Source organism: Aquarana catesbeiana, linkage group LG10 (assembly GCF_042186555.1).
Source record: "Aquarana catesbeiana isolate 2022-GZ linkage group LG10, ASM4218655v1, whole genome shotgun sequence".
NCBI classification, from domain to species: domain Eukaryota; kingdom Metazoa; phylum Chordata; class Amphibia; order Anura; family Ranidae; genus Aquarana; species Aquarana catesbeiana.
In genome coordinates, this window is record NC_133333.1 from 173040064 (window position 1) to 173062206 (window position 22143).

Below are 22143 nucleotides of genomic sequence, written 5' to 3' on the forward strand. Positions count from 1 at the left end.
TGACTGTCCTGCCTAATCTAGCTAACTCAAATGAAATGACACTGTCTCTCTCTCTCTCTAAGCACGCCGGAACACACTACACAGAGCCGCCATGCAGGCGGCCTTATATAGTGTGGGGTGTGTTCTAAACCCCCTGAGCCATAATTGGCCAAAGCCACCCTGGCTTTGGCCAATTACAGCTCTCTCTACCGACGGTGCTTTGATTGGCCAAGCATGCGGGTCATAGTGCATGCTTGGCCAATCATCAGCCAGCAATGCACTGCGATGCCGCAGTGAATTATGGGCCATGACGCGCCACACGAATTTGGCACTAACGGCCCATATCGTTCGCAATTCGACGAGCGATCGAACAGCCGATGTTCGAGTCGAACATGGGTTCGACTTGAACACGAAGCTCATCCCTAATAGGCACTGATAAGCACTGCTAGGTGGCACTGATAGGCACTGATGAGGCTGCACTGATGGGCACTGACATGTTGCCCTGATTGGCACTAATGAGGCTGCACTGATAGGCTGCACTGATAAGGCTGCTCTGATGGGCACTGATGAGGCTGCACTGATGGGTACTGATATGCTGCACTGATGGGTACTGATGTGCTGCACTGATGGGGATAAATTGATGGGCACTGATAACCACTGATAGATGGCACTGATGGCCACTGATTTGGCTGCACTGATGGGCAGTGATGAGGCTGCACTGATGGGTACTGCTATGCAGCACTGATGGGCACTGATGACACTGTACTAATGGGCACTGATGAGGCTGCGCCGAGAGGCACTGATAGACTGCACAGATAAGGCTGCGCTGATGGGTACTGATTTGTTTTATGTTAATAATGTTAAAGCTGTTGTTGTTAATTGTTTTTGTAACTTAATTCTGCATAAAAAAATTAACAGTCTCATTTCATGAGATAATTTACAACGGTGTGTTTAGGGCCGGAATTAGGGGTGGGCAGTGTAGGGGTTGGGTGGGGCAACTGGTAGCGAGTAACTCTACGCTGAGATGTGTTTATCTATGTTGCCATAACAACGGGGCGGGACCTTCCTCCGTCGCCGCCTGCTGTTATAGCAACTTTAGAAACAATCGGCGCTACGGCCGCCGGTGAATCACGCATGTGCGAGATCGAGAGGCTTATCCAGGAAGAGATATCGATTGGGCTTCACATGCCCACAATCATGATGGCAACGGCCACAACAGGAGGGAGAAAATTGTAAGTAGTAAATTTATATTTTAGAAAGATCCACAATTAACCTTGTATAATTGTTTTTTATTTTAAAAATGAATGATGCACGGATCAATAAATTTGGACGGAACTCCACTTTAAGGCGTCAGCATACCAAGACATTTTGGTCAATTTCATGCTTCCAACTTTGTGGGAACAGTTTGGGGATGGCCCCTTCCTGTTCCAACATGACTGCGCACCAGTGCACAAAGCAAGGTCCATAAAGACATGGATGAGCGAGTTTGGGGTGGAGGAACATGGCTGGCCTGCATAGAGTCCGGACCTCTACCCGATAGAACACCTTTGGGATGAATTAGAGCGGAGACTGCGAGCCAGTCCTTCTTGTCCACATCAGTGCCTTCCTCCTGCACTTCTGGAAGAATGGTCAAACATTCCCACAGACACACTCCTAAACCTTGTAGACAGCCTTCCCAGAAGAGTTGAAGCTGTTATAGCTGCAAAGGGTGGGCCAACTCAATATTGAACCTTACCGATCAAGACTGGGGTGCCATTAAAGTTCATGTGCGTGTAAAGGTGTCCCAATACTTTTGGTAATAGTGTGTGTATGTATATATATATATATATATATATATATATATATATATATATCAAGAAATGGAAAGTATCACCTTTCACATCTCCTATACAATGCCCCATAAAAGTTACTTTTGACAAAAAAAAAACTTCAGGAAACTCTTGAATAGAACACTTTTCCTGTATAGTGTTTTCATGTGGGCTCCTTTCTAGATGTGTGCGCAGTTCAAAAAAGGGTGTGGGCATTTTGTATTTCTCTCCATTAGAATTTTTTTTTCAGTCTTTAAAATAAACAGAGCAGAGACATCTGGGGATGGTTGTAGATATGTAAACCATGGACAGGAAATGTTACTCTGGCAGAGAGTACATTTTTGCATTAAAGCAGTTGAATCATGTGAGTGTTTCCAAGTGTGAGGGGAGTGTTCACCTCTGGAGGTTGGCAGCGATTACCAAGTTCTAAACTTGTGTTCCGTGTTCATCTCATGGATCCTGCCGAATACGATAATCTATGTACTGCTAAATAACAAGACAAGGCTGTCACTGAGTAAGTAATATTGTTACTTTTTGTGCATGACATCACAACTGTTATTGATATTGGATAGCCAGATTTTGAAAGCATTTTTGTAAAACTAAATATATGCAGGTTTATAGCAACTGATCTTAAATCATTTAGCATTGTTCCAGCTACTTCAAATTGATGGAATGTGAATTTTGATTGGTTGCTATGGGTTATTTCGCTATTCACATTATGCTTGTTTTTAGGGTTGCCAACCGCCAGTAAATATCAGGGGCTGATAATTTCATGCTGTGTTGACTTTTTAAGTGTAAATCAAGCAAATTAATTTGTTATAAGTATTGTCAGTGTTTCCATATTATGTTTATACTGTTCAAATATTCACTGTGTGTTAGTTTTCAATAGGAGTTCTGTAATTTCTCAGGTTGCCAGTAAAAAAATGTGCTCTGCCAGTAAATTTACAATGTTTTGTCAGTAAAAAAATGCTGCGGGAGTTTGGCAACCCTGCTTGTTTTGTACATCGACTTAAAATAGGTATGTCAGGTTATCAACAGTCACAGATATTATACACTGTTTTATACCAGGACGTTAACTGCTTGTCTGCATTAAATATTGTTCCAGCATAATGGATACTGTACAGAAATCTTGCTTGTCATAATGGAGTATACTTAAAGAGACACTGTCACTTGTCCATTCAGGGCAAACTGACAGTGTCTCTATAAAGTCCACCCCTGAACCCTCTGATAATAACCCCTCCAGTTATCCCCTGCTTCTCCTTCCATCATAGCTAGCTCAAAATACCTGGTGATTCCAGCTATGGGGTCTCCTCCCATCATAGAGTGCTTGGACTCGGTGGCCAATTGGTAGTTCCGAGCAAAGTCACATGGCGAAGGGGTGATGCCACCACTTTCTCTTGGACATCAGGTATTTTGTGGGTGATTACTGTAAAGACGAGATTTAATTGAAAAAAAAAATGGGTCAAATGAAATTAGAAAAGTTCCCTAGGCTGATGTTAAAGGGTTAGTTCACCTTTACCAAAGAACTGCCTATGCAGGTAAGGGGTGTATGTAAAGAAAAACAAGCTGTGCAGCTGTGACTAAAGTTTAATAATGTACTCGCTATAGGAGTAGGCCATTTACTTAGCTCCCAAAGCTGGACAAAAATACTCCAAGAGTTGGCAACATTCCATCCTGCCTTGTTTCTTGGACATTGCTAAAACACTCTCTGCCGAATCAAATCCCCTTGTCTGTGCTCTTTCTTCCCTGTCACAGTAGCTCTGAGCTCAGTGATGTTGCGATGAAGAAGATAGTGGACGACACATGTGCAGAGCTTAGAGATCTTGATCCTGTGATGATGAGGGTAAGTAATTACGTCTGGGAGTGTCTTAGCAACGTCTGGGAGTTTTCTGGCCAAGCTTTGGCAAGTACGTAAATGGCCTGCACCTGTATAGCATGGGCATTATCCAACTTTAGTCGAATGTGCTCAGTTTGTTTTTGACTAAGGGCACCCTTACCTGCATAAGCAGTTATTACATAAAGGTGAACTAACCATTTAAAGCAGAACTAAAGTCACAATACTTACTTCCTCTCCAATGTTCCACCTTTTTGAGGGGTCCCTTGCCAGCATCTTCTTCCTGGCTTCTTCTGGAAGCCAGTCTTCAGCCATATTGATTTACCAGCATGGGATGAAGTAAGTCTTGCACATGCGCAGAAATCAGTCATCCCACCACGCAGCGAATGTGCAGGCAAAGTTAACTGTGCTGCACACGCCCAACTCACTGTTCATGTTACCAAAGACTGCCAGCAGGCAGGAAGGTTTATTTTATTGCAGAAGACACATTGCCTGGCTTTTCTGCAATAATCAGCCTGCCTGCTTGTAGGTAGTGATGAGTTGAACGTACCTGGGTTCAGTTCGAGGCAGGTTAAGCAAACATTACTAAAGTTTGTGTGCTGAATCTATACCCCATTGATGTCAATCGAAGCTGAATGTTAGAAAACAGCAATGGCCTTTTTTCTAGGCTAAGGCCAGCCATAGACGAATCCAGCAGGAACCGGCTGAGATTTTAACCGTGTATGGGCAGGCTGAATGTACCAAGTTGATCGATCGACCAACTTGGGTACAACCAGCCTGCCAGTTTTACTTGTGATTATCGCTGCTATCGACTGCTATAGCCGCCAGCAATAATCACTGTCTTCTCCTGGCAGGGACAGCTTCCCTGCCTGCACCCACCAGGAGAACACAATGTCTCAGCAGGAGGGATTCCCCTGTCAGCGCTGTCTGTGTTGATGGGGGAATTGTGTGAATTGCATGGGTTGCAGGAGGGAAAATTTTGTATTGTCTGTGGCCTGCCTTAGAGACAAGGGATTTTCAAACAAATGGCATAAGGGATGGCTGGGCACTGACCTGGGGGACATGTACCACAGCAAAACATTTTTGTAAAAACCCTGTTTGACTGGGAGTAGCGATTTTAGTAATGCTTACATTTAAACATTAAAAATTAAAAATTAATTTAACCACTTCATTACCCGGCTATAGTAAAATGACGTATGCAGGAGGGATCTCCCATCTTGGGTGGGCATTATATGACGTCCTGGGCTTCCCGGCCGTCTAGGGGGCTTGCGCGCTCCCGCCCCATTGTTCGGGACCGATCTGCCGGCCGGCTGCGTCTGCCCGTTAACACAGCAGAACCATGGATCTGTGTGTGTAAACACACAGATCCACATCCTGTCAGGTGAGAGGAGACCGAAGGTGTGTTCCCAGTACAGAGGAACACCAATCGTTCTCCTCCCCTTGTGAATCCCCTCCCCCTACAGTTAGAATCACTCCCTAGGAAGCATAATTAACCCCTCAATCACCCCCTAGCGTTAACCCCCTTCCCTGCCAATCACATTTACACAGTAATCAGTGCATTTTATAGCACTGATCGCTGTATAAATGTGAATGGTTCCAAAAATGTGTCAAAAGTGTTCCAATATGTTCGTCCCAATGTCACAGTCACGAAAAAAAACGCAGATCGCCGCCATTACTAGTAAAAAAAAAAAAAATAAATAAAAATGCCATAAATCTATCCCGTATTTTGTAGATGCTATAACTTTTGCGCAAACCAATCAATATACGCTTATTGCGTTTTTTTAACCAAAAATATAATATAAGATAAAAATAAAATAAAAATACATATCGGCCTAAACTGAGGAATTTTTTTTTCTTTTAATTGGGATATTTATTATAGCAAAAAATAAAAAATATTGTGTTTTTTTCAAAATTGTCGCTCTTCTTTTGTTTATAGCCCAAAAATAAAAACCGCAGAGGTGATCAAATACCACCAAAATAAAGCTCTATTTGTGGGGAAAAAAAACATAAAAATTTCATTTGGGTACAGTGTTGCATGACCACTCAATTGTCATTCAAAGTGCGACAGTGCTGAAAACTAAAAATTGGTCTGGGCAGGAAGGGGGTGAAAATGCCCTGTATTGAAGCAGTTAAATAACATGCCTGGGGGATGCCCTGACCCTGCCTGTGAAGTGGTACATCTGTGTAATGTATATAATGAACCTACTGCAGCAAAGCTGACTTTACAAAGTTAAGTTGCAAGCAAAAAGACAGCTCCCAGACACTTTGTTCTGTTTGTAAGGAAAGTGGCCAGGGATTCTATTGATTTATCCCCCATCGTAGATGAGGGTCTCATATACAGCAGATATTAATGAGGGGCCCTTCACAAAAAAAAATTAAAAATTATAGGGGTTTCCCCCTTATTCATATCAGGGCTGGTATGGATTTTTAAGGGGACCCCACAAAAACTATGAAGTGTAAATAAGGACAGAGACAGTTTTTGACATGTCCTTTAACAACAACACCCCCCCCCCCCCCAAAAGTGATGTACATTATTAACACTCTTGTCATCCAGCAAAGTAGATCCACATCCATCATGATGCCCAATGCCTGGCTAAAGAAATAAAGCTGCCGAGCGCTGACACACGATGGCAGACCCAACGACACGTTGAAGACAGTTGATGTAATCTAAGGGGCGGAATTGATTGACCATATATGAACATGACAGTCAACCAATGACAGGGGGAATATGTTGTGTATAATGGCTGTAGTAATACTGCTATTATACATGACGATTGGCTCCCGCCCAAAAGGAAAATGATGGGTGTCCAACCGAACAGCCAAACAATCTAGGTTAAATTTGAAGTCTAAACTCTTCCCTACTTGTAAGTTTTGTCATTTTGCCTTTAGCTCTGCTTTAAAACTTTGTGAATGGAGCCTATTGTGTCTTTAAAATATATATCCAATTAGTCACACCTTTCTGGCACATTTAATAAAAGTCATTAAAGTTATACATTTTGCTAACAGTACTTCTGCATCTTCTTAACTTAGTTTATACAGCCTCAAGAACATGTTGGTTGTTTAATACGTGAGAAAGAAAAGACTGCAGCATGTTTTTTCTGTGTGCTATTAAAGGTAGATGAATATAGAAAGTCCTTTTGGCAATACGCAACACTAGCACGGCCGGATTTACAATTCAGGAGCCTATAGGCACAGAATTCTGAAGCTCAGACCCCCCCCCCCCCCCAAAAAAAGACAGTAAATCCGATTTTTTTTTTCTTGATAAATTACTGCAAAGGTCTTTGAAACGCAAAATTTTAGTAAGATACACACTAAAGTGAATTTTAGGGCAAACAAACACAATAAACTACCCAAATGTTTGGTAAAATATAAAAGATGAGGTTGCACCAAGTAAATAGATTCCCAACATGTCAAACCTTAAATTGTGTGCGCCTGTGAAATGGCAACATACTTCAGTACCCTATATTTTCTATAGGCAAAGCTTCAAAAGCCTCCTATAGGTAATCCGTTTAGTGTTACGCAGAAGGTCTTGTGCCAGAATTATTGCTATCACTCTGGCATGTGCGGCAATTTGTAACATGTCTATTGCAATCACCATTTTCACACGTAGATGCCCTAAGGTTCCTGCATTTACGTTTGTACGTGCGTGTATGTAATGGAGGGCCTCAAAAAAATTTGGGGGAATTTTATGTGCTTGAATGTAACATTATTTTTTTCCAAAAAAGTCCCCTATGTGATGATTTTTTAGGCAACAGGCTCTCTTTAATGAGTATAAATAAAAAAGTCAGTGCTACTACTCATACAGAGATCCCAGGTGCTCGATCCACAGTCGCTGGCTGAGTAGGGAAATGAGGAAAAGGTGATTGCTCTTAAAAAGTGTAATATTTATTGACAAGCCACGGTGACCAAACGCAATGGGGAACAGTTGACGCGTTTCAGCCTATAAGGCCTTAGTCATAACCACCATGACTAAGGCCTTATAGGCCGAAACGCGTCAACTGTTCTTATTTGCGTTTGGTCAATGTGGCTTGTCAATAAATATTACACTTTTTAAGAGCAATCACCGGAATGCGGTTCATCTTTTCCTCATCTCTTTAATGAGTCATGCAGAGTCTAAAAGATCCTTCATGTCTCCTCTGGGCAATGCACATCGCAAAGTGATGGGGTGAGCCAGAATGACGTCATACACGTTGCTTTCTGGGTCACAGCAAGAATGGATTGAGAGCGGATGTGTGTTCGCTGTTCTCCCTCCCCTCCACCTGCCGGCACCCGCCATGATGATCCTGGGACAGCAGGTAGGCAAGTGGAGCCCGGAATATATGGCAGGGGCGCTGGTACCGGGGCTGTGTGAAAACAATATGATGGCAGCCGCCAGAATGCCTCCACCAGACAGGCAGGAGTCTGCCTGTCAGTTTTACACACAGTCTAGGTGGCTACAGCCACCGGATTGGGTGTGAAACCCCCTGCTGTCAGGTCCATACGACCTACGGACCTGGCAGCGAAAGGGTTAAAAAAAAAAAAAAAAAAAAAAACCTCGTACAGATGGGCGCTCCTCTATATTCTCAAACGTACAAAAGCTTGCTCAGGCCTATCACATCAAAACCGGTAAGAAATACTTTTTGGACAATTTATTATTTACCTTCCTGTCTTATGCCCCGTACACACGGTCAGATTTTCAGACGGAAAATGTGTGATAGGACCTTGTTGTCGGAAATTCCGACCGTGTGTAGGCTCCATCACACACTTTCCATCGGATTTTCCGACACACAAAGTTTGAGAGCAGGCTATAAAATTTTCCGACAACAAAATCCAATCGCGTCAATTCCGACCGTGTGTGGCCTGTTCCGACGCACAAAGTGCCACGCATGCTCAGAAGAAATTCCGACACGGAACAGCTCGGTCTGGTGTCAGAAATAAGCTTTGTGCGAAAGTCAGGATTGAGAACCTCAGCAAGTTATCTTTATAATGACAATGCAGTTAAAGTATGAGGGGTATTCAGTCACGGAATCATGTTATAGTAATTACGATTATTCATTTTGTTAATTATGACATAAGTGGACATAGTACACAGATCAATATGATTTTGTATAATTACTTTTAATGATATTTATTAAATATGAATGTTTTTATTTGCTGTGCGATATTTGCTTTATTGTGATGCCACAAGATATTTCTTGAGAATTCATTTTCTGTGTAATAGGTTGCTCAATCCAAAGTTCAAGCTTTAAACACCTAAGCAGGAAAATTAAGCTGTGTATTATTTTTTAACCTAAAATCTCCACTTGCAGCTAAACCATAAGCAAAACTAAAATCGTATCATTTGTCAAAATGTGGGTGTGGTGACAGAATTCATGAACACCATATAAAGGAAAAGTATATTGAACAGTATTAAAATTTCAGTGCACCTTTGGTGCAATTACATTTATATTGGAACCCACCGCTGACCGTCCCAAACTTATACTCACCTGTCCCCAATCCATTGAGATATTACTCATTATTTAAATCAGTGATTCTCAAACAGGTGTGCAGGTGTACCGTGGAAGTCTTGCAAAATATTTCGGGGAGCCATCAGCAAAGACTGTAACAGTGGTCAGACCCACGGGCCAGGGTGGTAGGACATGATGGCAGTCCCGCTGGAAGTGGATCAACAGGAGGAAGTGATGCAACGTGTTTGAGAGCATGCGTGGTAGTCTATATAGAGGCCGAAACACTCCTTTCTCAAGCTCCCTGAGAGCGCGAGCCCTGTGCCAACTTCAACAGGACCACGAAAGCACCTTCTATTTATGATGGGCCTGTATACTTCCTCCCTCATGTGAGTGGATATCTGTTGATTCTTTTAATAAATGTTGTGAGATACTACACTTAGACTTACAGGCGCCTATCCCCTTTTCTCTTTTGTCTAAACTACAGTGTTAACTTAGGAGTCTCCTTCAACACTTGGACCGGCAGCCCAGGTGGATTCTCTCTTTTTTTGCCTCTTATGAAGTCTTAAGAATTGGTTAAAAAATAGACTTTAGCCACAATAAACTGCCACACATCCATTGGCACAGTGCCTTTTTCTCCTATGTATTTGCTCTAATTACAATAATAGTCTAAGTTTGTTCAAAAATGTTTAAATCGTTTCAGATGTGGCGTGAAAATTTTTAGATCCTTTTGGTGCGCTGCAAGACAAAAAAGTTTGAGAAACATTGATTTGAATTGATCAACTAGGGTACATTCAGCCTACTCATACATGAGTCGAACCGTGTATGGTTGGCTTAAAGCGGAGGGATATTCCGCTTTAAGGCCTCCAGACCTGCCCCTGTTTGTGAAATGGCACTTTTGGGAGGGGGGTTGGAGCAGGCACCTGATTTTGACAGGTATTTGCTGCCACTTCTGCTCTGACTGCTTAGGCGATCGAAAGCGGAAGTTATCCACCCCCTTCCTCCCTGCAGTCTTCTGGGACATGTCACAGATCCCTGAAGACTGCAGGACCATTCACAATGGGCAGTGCAGTGCAGCTCATGCACAGTGGGCACCCAGCTCTGATGCCACAAGCTGTCACAGACGGGTACCCACAGTTAATATGTAGGCACCAGGGACAGATGACAGAAGGGGAAAATGGCTGGGGTGAGCCCATCACTGAATCTTTGGACAGGTGAGTGGCTTTTTATTAAAAGTCAGCAGCTACAGTTTTTGTAGCTGCTGACTTTTAATTTTTACACAGGAGACTGGAGCTCCTCTTTAAGGCTTGTGTCTAAACTGCCACTCCTCTGAAAAGCTATCTGTATTTGGATAGATTCTCAGAGGTGTTTCACAGGCTGTCAGGAGGCAATGGGTTGGCTCCTTACCACCTGTTTTAACCCATTAATTGCCGCACCAACGTGCAGAGTGCTTGCCGCATTTTCTTTATGCGGTTGTGTAAGCCACCTTTAGCTTGCTTGCTGCCTGCTCAATGTGCCAGGAGGAATACATTTTGCTACAGGCACAAAGCAAAGCATCACAGCTGCGGAATGTGAGCACCCTTGTTCACTGCCTTTGCAGCTTAATGAGGGGGGTGGTTGGCTCAATTGTGCTTTAACACTTTTAACGCTCCCCTCCCCCACAATTGGTAGTCTGAATGAGCCCTTACACTTTATATACATATACTTGAATATTATTTTAGCCCGAATGTAATATTTGATATTACTTTTTACTTGCTTGCTGTTCAATTTTTTTTGGTGAGTGTCAAAAACATTTCCTGATTAAAGGGAAGTCTAAGCACAGCCTATGTACTACAGGGGTTCAACTCAAATGTAACACTTTTCAAGCGCTTTTTGCCCATTTTTGTTCAAAAGTAAAGTCCCTCTGCTAAAGAGGTCAAATTGGAGTCTCTGCTCGGAGACGACTCTTTAGCTAAAATATTGTACTCTAGCTATAAGCAATTTTTTATTAAAGGGGCTATGCATTAAGGTGAAAAAATCTTCTGACACTGACTGGCCCCCTAGCCCCCGTTTTACTCACCTGAGCCCTTTCGTTCCCTCAGCGGAGACACATTGTACCTCTCTGTCCGGGGTTCTCGGCTCTTGATTGGATAGATTAATAGCAGCGCAACCATTGGCTTCCGCTGCTGTCAATCAAATCCAATGACGCAGACGGCGGGGGGTGGGGCCCAGTCCGGCATTCTGTGCCTATGGACACAAATGCTGGACTCAGAAGCACGCCTGCAAGGTAACCCCCAGGGAGAGCACTTCTCCTAGGGGGTTTACCAATGGGAGGAGGAGCCGTAAGCGCCGTTGGGGGACTCCAGAAGAGAAGGATCGGGGCCACACTGTGCAAAACGAACTGCACAGTGGAGGTAAGTATGATATGTTTGTTATTTAAAAAAATAAATAAATAAAAACGAGGGTTTTCAACACCTTTAATAGGGTTCTTGTGCCTTGCAGAGAGGCTTGGGAGGCAGTGATCCCTCAGCTTGACAGGGATGACTAGGATGATATTTGGGAAATAAATTTCTCTAGGTATCATCTAGAGATTATCTTATTCAATACAAATTCCTACATCGGCTCTACCTCACTCCAGTCAGATTGGCTAGAATATATCCCACCCAGTAGCCGGGTTGTTGGTGGTGCACTTCACCCAGAGCAGATTTCCAACACATTTTTTGGGACTGTGTAATTATACAAGGATTTTGGCTGGAGGTTACTGAATGCATAGAGGAGGTCACTACACTATGTGTAAGGCCAGCTGTTGAAGTGTTGACGCCCTGGCCTTTAGGTGATGCGTACCCTTTAGACATTATTTTTTTACTACGCTAGAAAGCTGATAGTTCACTCCTGGAAAAAGTCTATTCCTCCTGCTGTCCCGGCCTGGGAGACACTCATTAATAGCGCTCCCCCTTTGTATAAAGCCACGAATGCTAGCAGGGACATACCCAATAAGTTTGATAAAGTTTGGAGAGGAAAGACAAATAGTTTGATGGCAGTGTCTGAATAAATTGGTATATTAGGATGCTCATGGCAGTCGCAGTGTCTTGCATATGTGAAATTTGGGTATTGAGTATATTTTGGTATTGGATATATTGAATATGGGTATTATGGGATTGTGTAATGTGTAAGGCCAGCTGTTGAAGTGTTGACGCCCTGGCCCTTAGGTGATGCGTACCCTTTAGACATTATTTTTTTACTACGCTAGAAAGCTGATAGTTCACTCCTGGAAAAAGTCTATTCCTCCTGCTGTCCCGGCCTGGGAGACACTCATTAATAGCGCTCCCCCTTTGTATAAAGCCACGAATGCTAGCAGGGACATACCCAATAAGTTTGATAAAGTTTGGAGAGGAAAGACAAATAGTTTGATGGCAGTGTCTGAATAAATTGGTATATTAGGATGCTCATGGCAGTCGCAGTGTCTTGCATATGTGAAATTTGGGTATTGAGTATATTTTGGTATTGGATATATTGAATATGGGTATTATGGGATTGTGTAATGAGCTACTCTGGATGTGAGTATCTGTGTACAATTTTTAGGGTCTGTTGTTCTTCAGTGCTGACATATGCAGTGAGATATGGGAGCCAGTCAATACCAAAATGTAAGGATTTAAATTTGTTACCTCTGTTCAGTGGGTTTACTGAGATTATAATTTTTATATCTGCCTTGGAAAAATACTAATGGCCCAGTGCTGAAGGCTTAAAGAGGAAGTAAACCCTGATGGGGTTTACTTCCTCCTTTTTCCCCTGCAAAGTAAAAGCATAATGGGCTAGTATGCCTCAAATACTAGCCCATTATGTGGTACTTACCTGCAAACGAAGCCTACGCTGTCCCGCTGGTAACCGCATCCATCTTTGCCCCTCTTCCTTTCCAGGGCCGCGGACTCCAGCTCTGTGACTGGCCAGAGTCGCGTAACGTCACTCCCGCGCATGCCCACGGGAGCCGTCAGTCACAGCACTTGCTAGTGAAGAAACAGCACAGAGGGCCGTTTCTTCACAGCGCATGCGCCACTGACATTATCAGTGCAGTGTACAGCAAATACCTCTTAAACGACACACGTTTAGGAGATATTTACAGTACCTATAGGTAAGCCTTTTTATAGGCTTACCTATAGGTGCAAGTGACACAGAGAGGTTTATAACCACTTTAATTGTTCTGTGTGTCAGGTGCTGCCTGGTTGCCAGGCTGTCTTTTAATGTTGGTATGTTTTCTTTGAATTGTTATTGGAAAACTTAATAAAAAAAGAATTAAAAAAATAAAAGTAAAGTCTTTAAAAATGAAAAAAAATGCTGTCCACACAGGGGTTTTCATCATTATACTGAACAAATTCAAATTAATGCTCTCAGCTTCCTGGCTAGTTTGCCTTTTCAGAGCTGCAGTTTGACGCCATACAGAGCCAAGCTCACAGGCTTTGGCCTGACTAGTTCAGGCACTTGCCACATGTCTGTTCACACACCCACACTGCTCATTTATCTCCAAGAGAAGCACCCTCCTCTGTCGGCTGGGTGGATCCCTGAACTATAGTCAGTACCCCTAACATGAGGCTTGCGTAGATCTACACAATCAGGGTGCTGGTTGTCATCATATCATAGACATAAGACTGCAGGCTTGGTGCCTCTATATCCCACCCAATACGCGACACAGTTTACAGGCCCCTGACTAGGATTTGCCAACCCTGTAGAACACTAAAAATCATTTTTTTCGGTATCTAAACTGTATCCTGAAGCCCCTTAACCTACACGGCTGAGAATCCTAGGTGACACACCAAATCCTTTTTACACTGTGAAAGTACATATGTGGTGCATGGTGGTGGGCATTGGTGCTCAGTGGGAGGTGAGGGAGCAATATTGATGTTCAAGGAGGGTGAGAGTGGTCATTGGTGCTAGGCATGGGGGTTGGAATAACAGTTGTGCTGAGCAGGTGGTTCAGGGAAGAATAGTGTCCTGCCAGGGATGGAGGGAGAAAAATAGTTTCCAGTGGGGAAGGGGGAGGTGACATTAGTCCACAGTAGGAGCTGAGGGAGAACAATAGTTAGTGGTGTCCAGTGGTGTGGGGAGGAATAATAGTACCCAGCAGAGAGAGAGAGGAACAATAGTGCCCAGCGTGGGATAAGGAAGAGTAATGTGCTCTGTGGAGGGATGGGGAGAAAAATAGTGGGGGATGGGCGTGGAACATAATGCTTAGTGGAGGTAAGGGGAACAATAATATCCTGTGGGAAGGAACAACAGTGCCCTGTCAAGGGTGGGGAAAAACACTAATGGGGATAAATATTGGTGACAGTAGAGAACACTTACCTTGCACAGAAGTCCCATGCTGATATTCTCTTTCCTTCTACTGCCAACAATATACAAATAACATTGGGCATTGAACCATCACACAGAGTATGCATAGAATTGAAGCTAGGGTGAACCAAGTGCTGCAGCTCTGGGCTCCAGGGCTCTAATCTGCGTAACATTGCCATTGTGTTAAAATCCTGGGAAAGTTCTTTGGAATCAGGGGAAGTCGGGTGATATGGTATATGTATTTATTGCATTATGTATTTATATTAACCTGAAAACATTCTCCTATTAAACTGCAAATACTATATTTTGCCTTTAAAGTGTATATCTACCCAAAAACAAATATGTAAAATATTACAGCTTTCCAATTAGATGTGGTAGCTGCATTTGTTTTTTCCAGGCTTTTTTGCTATATCTCTTACTTTACTTTGGATGGGGTCCTGATTTTAACCACAGAATACCCCTCCTCCTCTCATGTCCATAACATGAAGGTAAATGCTAAAATAAAGATAATAATAAAAATAGTCTGAATATTGCAAAAGCAACAGTGTATATCTACTCGGTATTACATGTTCACTTACTGTATATTATGGCTATAGGCTTTTGTTGTTGTTTCCAGCCTGAACATGAATATAATACTTTCACACTGCTAAGCCAACAAAAACAGACACATCTGGCAGGCAAAAAAGTACTACAGGTTAAATTCCATAGTGGGGTTTGGCAAGCTTAGCCTGTATTGTTCACAAATAAATTTCTTTCCCTAAAACATATCTGTTTTTAAAAAGTTAAACATGTAAAAGGAAAAGGTTGTACGCTGAAAACCTTGTATACAGTGCCTTGAAAAAGTATTCATACCCCTTGAAATTTTCCACATTTTGTCATGTTACAACCAAAAACGTAAATGTATTTTATTGGGATTTTATGCGGTAGACCAACACAAAGTGGCACACAATTGTCAAGTGGAAGGAAAATGATAAATGGTTTTCAATTTTTTTTACAAATAAATATGTGAAAAGCATTGCTTGCATTTTTATTCAGCCCCCTTTACTCTGATACCCCTAAAACCCTATAATCTAGTGGAACCAATTGCCTTCAGAAGTCATATAATTAGTAAATAGAATCTACCTATCCCAAGCTTTGATCAGCTGACATAGCACCTAAACTGACATTCCAGGCAAGGAGACCATTAATCAGAGAAGCAGCCAAGAGGCTCATGGTAACTCTGGAGGAGCTACAGAGATCTACAGCTCAGGTGGGATAATCTGTGCACAGGACAACTATTAGTTGTGTAATCCACAAATCTGGCCTTATGGAAGAGTGGAAAGAAGAAAGGAATTGTTAAAAGAAAGCCATTAGTCCCGTTTGCAGTTTGTGAGAAGCCATGTGGGGGACACAGCAAACATGTGGAAGAAGGTGCTCTGGTCAGACGAGACCAAAATGTAACTTTTTTGCCTAAAAGCAAAACGCTATATGTGTCAGAAAACTAGCACTCCACATCACCCTGAATACACAATCCCCACCGTGAAACATGTTGGTGGCAGTATCATGTTGTGGGGATGCTTTTCTTCAGCAGGGTCAGGGAAGCTGGTCAGACTTGATGAAAAGATGGATGGTGCCAGATACAGCCAAATACATACTCTAAAAACTGTTATGCCCGTACACACGATCGGACCTTCCGCCAACAAAACCGTGGCTTTTTGTTCGAAGGATGTTGGCTCAAACTTGTCTTGCATACACACGGTCACACAAATGTTGGCCAACAATTACGAATGCGGGAATGTGGTAACGTACAAGACGTACTACGAGCCGAGAAAAAGGAAGTTCAATAGCCAGTGCGGCTCCTTCTGCTTGATTCCGTGCATGCGTGAACTTTTGTGAGTCGGACTTGTGTACACACAATCGGAAATTCCAACAACAAAGTTTTGTTGGGGGAAAATTTGAGAACCTGCTAGCCAACATTTGTTGGCGGAAAGTCTGACAACAGATGTTCAATGGAGCATACACACGGTCGGACTTTCAGCCAACAAGCTCACATCCAACATTTGTTGTCAGAAAATCAGATCGTGTGTACGGGGCATAAGAGTCTGCAAATGACTTAAGACTGGGGTGGAGGTTCACCTTCCAGCAGGACAACTACCCTAAATATACAGCCAGAGCTACAATGGAATGGTTTAGATCAAAGCATATTCATGTGTTAGAATGGCCCAGTCACAGTCCAGACCAAAATCCAATTGAGAATCTGTGGCAGGATTTGAAAATTGTTGTTCACAGACGCTCTCCAGCCAATCTGACAAAGCTTGAGCTATTTTGCAAAGAAGAATAGGCTAAAATGTCACTCTCTAGATGTGCAAAGCTGGTAGAGACATACTCAAAAAGACTTGCAGCTGTAATTGCAGCGAAAGGTGGTTCTACAAAGTATTGATTTAGGGGGGCTAAATACAAATGCACGCCACACTTTTCAGATATTTATTTTAAAAACCATTTAGCATTTCCCTTCCACTTCACAATTATGTGCCACTTTGTGTTGGTCTATCACATAAAATCCCAATAAAATACATTTACACTTTCGGTTGTAACATGAGAAAATGTGGGAAATGTCAAGGGGTATGAATACTTTTTTAAGGCACTATATATGTGAACTAGTTTGCCCAAACCAAAACTGAACCAGGATCAGATTTACATATACCCATCTATATGTGAGCCTTGACCAATATAACAGATGATTCTATTCACCCCCTTTTTCTTCCTGGGCCTTGAACTAGTAAAAGATTCTTTGGACCTCTTAATTCAATTCTGGAAATATAGACTCTCCACTTTCTAAGCCCTCATGCACACAGGCTGTTAAAAAAACGTTATGAAAATGCCAGTATCTTTGCAGTGATTTTTTAAAACTTTTTTCAGCTTTTTTCAGCGTTTTTGCAATAGCGTTTTTTTGCGTTTTTGAGCGTTTGTCCGCGTTAGCGTTTTTGAGCGTTTTTTTTTTTTCAAATTTTTTTTTTTTTTTTTTTTTTTTCAATGGATCAAAAACGCTAACGTTGGTGAATGACTTTTTTGAGCGTTTTTCAGCGTTAGAGCGTTTTTACAGCTGAAAAACGTCTTTCAGAACCCACTGGTCCTGGGGTTTTTTTACAGCTTAAAAACGCCTATGCCACTTGCAGCTCAAAAACGCCTAGGTGGGCATGAAGCCATAGACTAACATAGACAGGCCTTTTTAAGCTGCAAAAAAAGCTCAAAAAAGCAGCTGTGAAAACGTCCGTGTGCATGAGGACTTATTCTTTACTGAATGTAAAAGGTGAATGTTATTCATTGCAATTTGCTAATAAAATGACTGACAATGACATAGGAAATTATGGCAAGATTCCCCACACAACTGTCATGCACTGTCAGGTCCATGGTAACTCTGGAGGAGCTGCAGATATCCACAGCTCAGGTGGGAGAATCTGTTCACAGGACAACTATTAGTCGTGTCCTCCACAAATCTGGCCTTTTTGGAAGATTGGAAAGAAGAAAGCCATTGTTAAAAGAGAGCGATAAGAAGTCCCGTTTGCAGTTTGCGAGAAGCAATGTGGGGGACACAGCAATCACGTGGAAGAAGGTGCTCTGATCAGACGAGACCAAAATTTAACTTTTTTGCCTAAAAGCAAAACGCTATGTGTGGCAGAAAACTAACACTGCACATCACCCTGAATACGCTATCCCCATAGTGAAACATGGTGGTGACAGCATCATGTTGTGGGGATGCTTTTCTTCAGCAGAGACAGGGAAGCTGGTCAGAGTCTACTCTAAAAACTGTTATGCCCCGTACACACGGTCGGACATTGATCGGACATTCCGACAACAAAGTCCATGGATTTTTTCCGACGGATGTTGGCTCAAACTTGTTTTGCATACACACGGTCACACAACGTTATCGGAAAATCCGATCGTTCTGAACGCGGTGACGTAAAGCACGTACGTCGGGACTATAAACGGGGCAGTAGCCAATAGCTTTCGTCTCTTAATTTATTCTGAGCATGCGTGGCACTTTGTCCGTCGGATTTGTGTACACACGATCGGAATTTCCGACAACGGATTTTGTTGTTGGAAAATTTTATAGCCTGCTCTCAAACTTTGTGTGTCGGAAATTCCGATGGAAAATGTGTGATGGAGCCCACACATGGTCGGAATTTCCGACAACAAGGTCCCATCACACATTTTCCGTCAGAAAATCCGACTGTGTGTACAGGGCATTAGAGTCTGCAAAAGACTTGAGACTTGTAACATGAGAAAATGTGGAAAATTCCAAGGGGTATGAATACTTTTTCAAGGTACTGTATGTTTACATAGTATATATGTGAACTAGTTTGCCCAAACCAAAACTGAACCAGGATCAGATTTACATATACCCACCTATATTTGAGTCTTGACTAATATAACAGATGAATCTATTCATCCCCCTTTTCTTCCTGGGCCTTGAACTAGTAAAAAATTCTTTGGACCTCTTAATTCGATTCTGGAAATACAGACTCTCCACCTTCTTATTCTTCACTGAATGTAAAAGGTGAATGTTATTCATTGCAATTTCCTAATGAAATGACTGACAGTGACATAGGAAATTATGAGGCAAGTTTCCCCACCCAACTGTCATGCACTATGACATCATTGCCCAATACATTTTAACATAAATAACAAAATTCTATATTTTTTGTTTTGTTGCAGTCACAAAAACATTTTAAATATCAGATGCGATACCTCTACAGGGACCACTGGTAACAGCTGGTTCTTCCCTAATAGTACAGAGGCTGCCCACCACCACAAGCACCAGTCCATGCGCTCTGATAACTCAGTCTAGGGGATGTCTATTTTGAAATCTATTGCTTGAGGAAAGAGTTTAATAAAATACGTGTTTGTGATTGTTAATCATCAATCTTCTATCTTTAGGTACTGCTAAAAATGTCACTGGTGTGTATATTATTTAAATCCCTACCGAAATGTTGCTGCAGAACAGCTGATGGTGGTTATGTCATCTGCTGGCATCCGAAGCCGCCTGCCATTCTCTTCCTGTATTTTATGCAGTTAGCTGATGCCATAGCAACTTGTAAACAACAGGAAACACAGAAGCAGTAAACACAGATACAGCGAACACCCAGCAGCAAGTCCTTCATCCATAAATGGCGCCTAACTCCGCCTGGTATTCAGTCATATACGGTTTTGAAATACACAATGCCAGAAGCAGAGGATGCCCGTTGACTTCTGGGATAGATGACCCTGATATCCCAGGGGTCAATGGGACACCATTGGATGGTGTAAATTTCCATGCTGACAGGGCTGGAAGTGGCAGGAATTTCTAAAAAAAAGGACTTATAAATTAAAAAAAAAAACAAACCATTTCCAAACATTGAAGCCAAAGGCATTAGCCACTAATGGGGATATGCTTGTTAGGTAGAATGGAGCTCTGCTTTAAACAGGAGAGGGGTTAGGGCATGGGATACTCCAAAACGCTGCATAGTAAACAAGACAACACTTTTCCCTAAGCTCACGCTCCAGGATTTTGCTGGAATGGAAAGGAATAGACAGTACTCTGGGACCCCTCTTAGTCCATACGTATATCGCAAAAGCATACGGTCATCAGGAATCAACTCAAGGTCATTACTCACAAGTCCCCAGGACAGCTGCACACCTTCCCCCTCCAGTGGGGGAGACAATCATTCTCCAGACCTGATCACTATGGTGAAGTAGTACCAATACGGATGACACTGGGAGGTAGAGCATGAGATTTCCCAGGGCACTGAATCTAAAAGCCAGCGGGTGTTCACCAGAAGCCCCTAGTGGTGGGGATGGATTTAGTTGCAGTCTGGCTCCAGGTCGCGACCCCTAGGGCCTCCCAGCTCACGGTATACTAAAGGAAGGTAGAGAGGAAGCAGCAGACTGTGACAACAAAGGATAGTCAGGAGATAGCCAAAGGTCGTGGCAACAAGCAGGTAAAGATAGTCAGGAGATAGCCAAAGGTCGGGGCAACAAGCAGGTAAAGATAGTCAGGAACAAGCCAAGATTGGTAACTGGAATCCGACATAGAACACACAGCAAGTGGTCAACGGAAGCCAAGCCAAACACACAATATTGATCAGCAGGGCTGCCTTGCAGTGCACAGGTTAATATAGAGTTCCCTGATAGGGGCTGGGGTGGAGCCATGCTTTGAGGAGAGATTACTTAAAGTGGAGTTCCACCCAAGGTACTGAAGAATGTCTCTACAGAGCCAGAAATCCAGAATTTGACTAACCTCGAACTCCTGATTATCCTCAGAGACCAGGGCAGTGGTAGGGAGAGGACAAGAGAACTTATTGAGGACTAAAGACTTCAGAATGGCAACATGGAAGGAGTTAGAGATTTTGAGGCTTTTAGGAATCTGGAGTTTGAAACAAACTGGACTCAGTTTAGAGATTATAGTGTACGGACCAATGAATCTTGGGGCAGACTTCAGAGAAGGAACTTGGAGCTTGATGTTCCTGGTGGAGACCCAGACTTTGTCCCCTGGCTGTAGAGAAGGCAGTTTACACCTGCGGCGGTTGGCAAAGCCTTTGAATTTGTCAGCAGCTGCCTGGAGGGAATCATGAATGTCACCCCAAACAGATATGAAAGACTCCTGAGCCATAGCCAAAGCTGGAATATCTGGAGAACAGGTCATGGGAAGAGGGAGTTGAGGGTGTTTTCCATAAACTGTGAAAAAGTTCTCTTCTGAGAACTGGTATTTACATAATTGTTGTGAGAGAATTCTGCCCACGGGAGTAGAGAGGATCAATCATCATAATAAACAGAGACTGGTGCGAAAAAAGACCTATAACTCCTGATTAACCCTCTCAGACTGTCCATTGGATTGAAGGTGGTAAGAAGAGGAAAAATCAAAGACAATATTGAGGGATTTGCAAAAGGCTCTCCAAAAACAAGACGTAAATTGAATGCCCCTGTCGGAAACAATATGAAAAGGAACCCCATGGAGGCGGAAAATTTCTTGAACAAAAATGGGAAGGCAGGAGCCCAAGAAGAGGAACAAAATGAACCATCTTGGAGAACTGATCGATTACCACCCAAATGACCTTATTATTCTCTGACAGTGGAAGGTTGGTGATAAAATCCATGGAAATGTGAGACCAGGGCTCCTTAGGAATGGGCAAGGGCAGGAGAAGACCAGCGGGGGCTTGTGTGGAGGATTTAGACTGAGCACAGACATGACAAGCCTTAAAGTAGTCTTTGACATCCGAGTGAAGATTAGGCCACCAGTAGTGACGACTGATGAGCAGGAAGGATCGGAGGAACCCAGCATGACCTGCCACCTTGGAATCATGTCCCCAATGAAGGATCTTAGCTCAGTGGGGATGAAGGTCTTGCCAGGAGGAATTTTTGACTCCAGGGTGGTAGAATGGGCAACAATGCATGAGGTCAGAACAATTGACTCAGGTTCAGGGGTGGACTCCTCATCCAAAGTGTCAAATGACCTAGAGAGTGCATCAGCCCGACCGTTGCAGGAACCAGGTTTGTACGTAATCGTGAAATTAAAATGGGAAAAGAAAAGACTCCACATGGCCTGTCTGGGATTCAGACGTTTAGCATTCTGTAGGTACTGTAGATTCTTGTGATTAGTAAAAATCCCTTATGGAGTGAGGGGAACCCTCCAAGAGATGATGCCACTCCTCTAATGCTAATTTAATTGCAAGAAGTTCCCGATCACCAATAGCATAATTTATCTCTGCCTGAGAATTTTTTTTGGAGAATAACGCACATGGTTGACGTTTCTTCTCTAAGGTTTGACGAAGCACAGCTC

The 22143-nt window shown here is 42.8% G+C and overlaps 1 protein-coding gene across 1 annotated transcript in view; it reads left to right on the plus strand.

The window, feature by feature from the left end:
- Positions 1 to 2048: 2048 nt before the first annotated feature.
- Positions 2049 to 22143, plus strand: part of LOC141111043 (transmembrane protein 26-like) — a 78744-nt gene continuing 58649 nt past the window's right edge. Inside the window, exon 1 of the mRNA XM_073602982.1 lies at positions 2049 to 2301. The gene's annotated coding sequence lies outside the window, so the exon portion shown is untranslated. The remainder of the gene's footprint in view (positions 2302 to 22143) is intronic.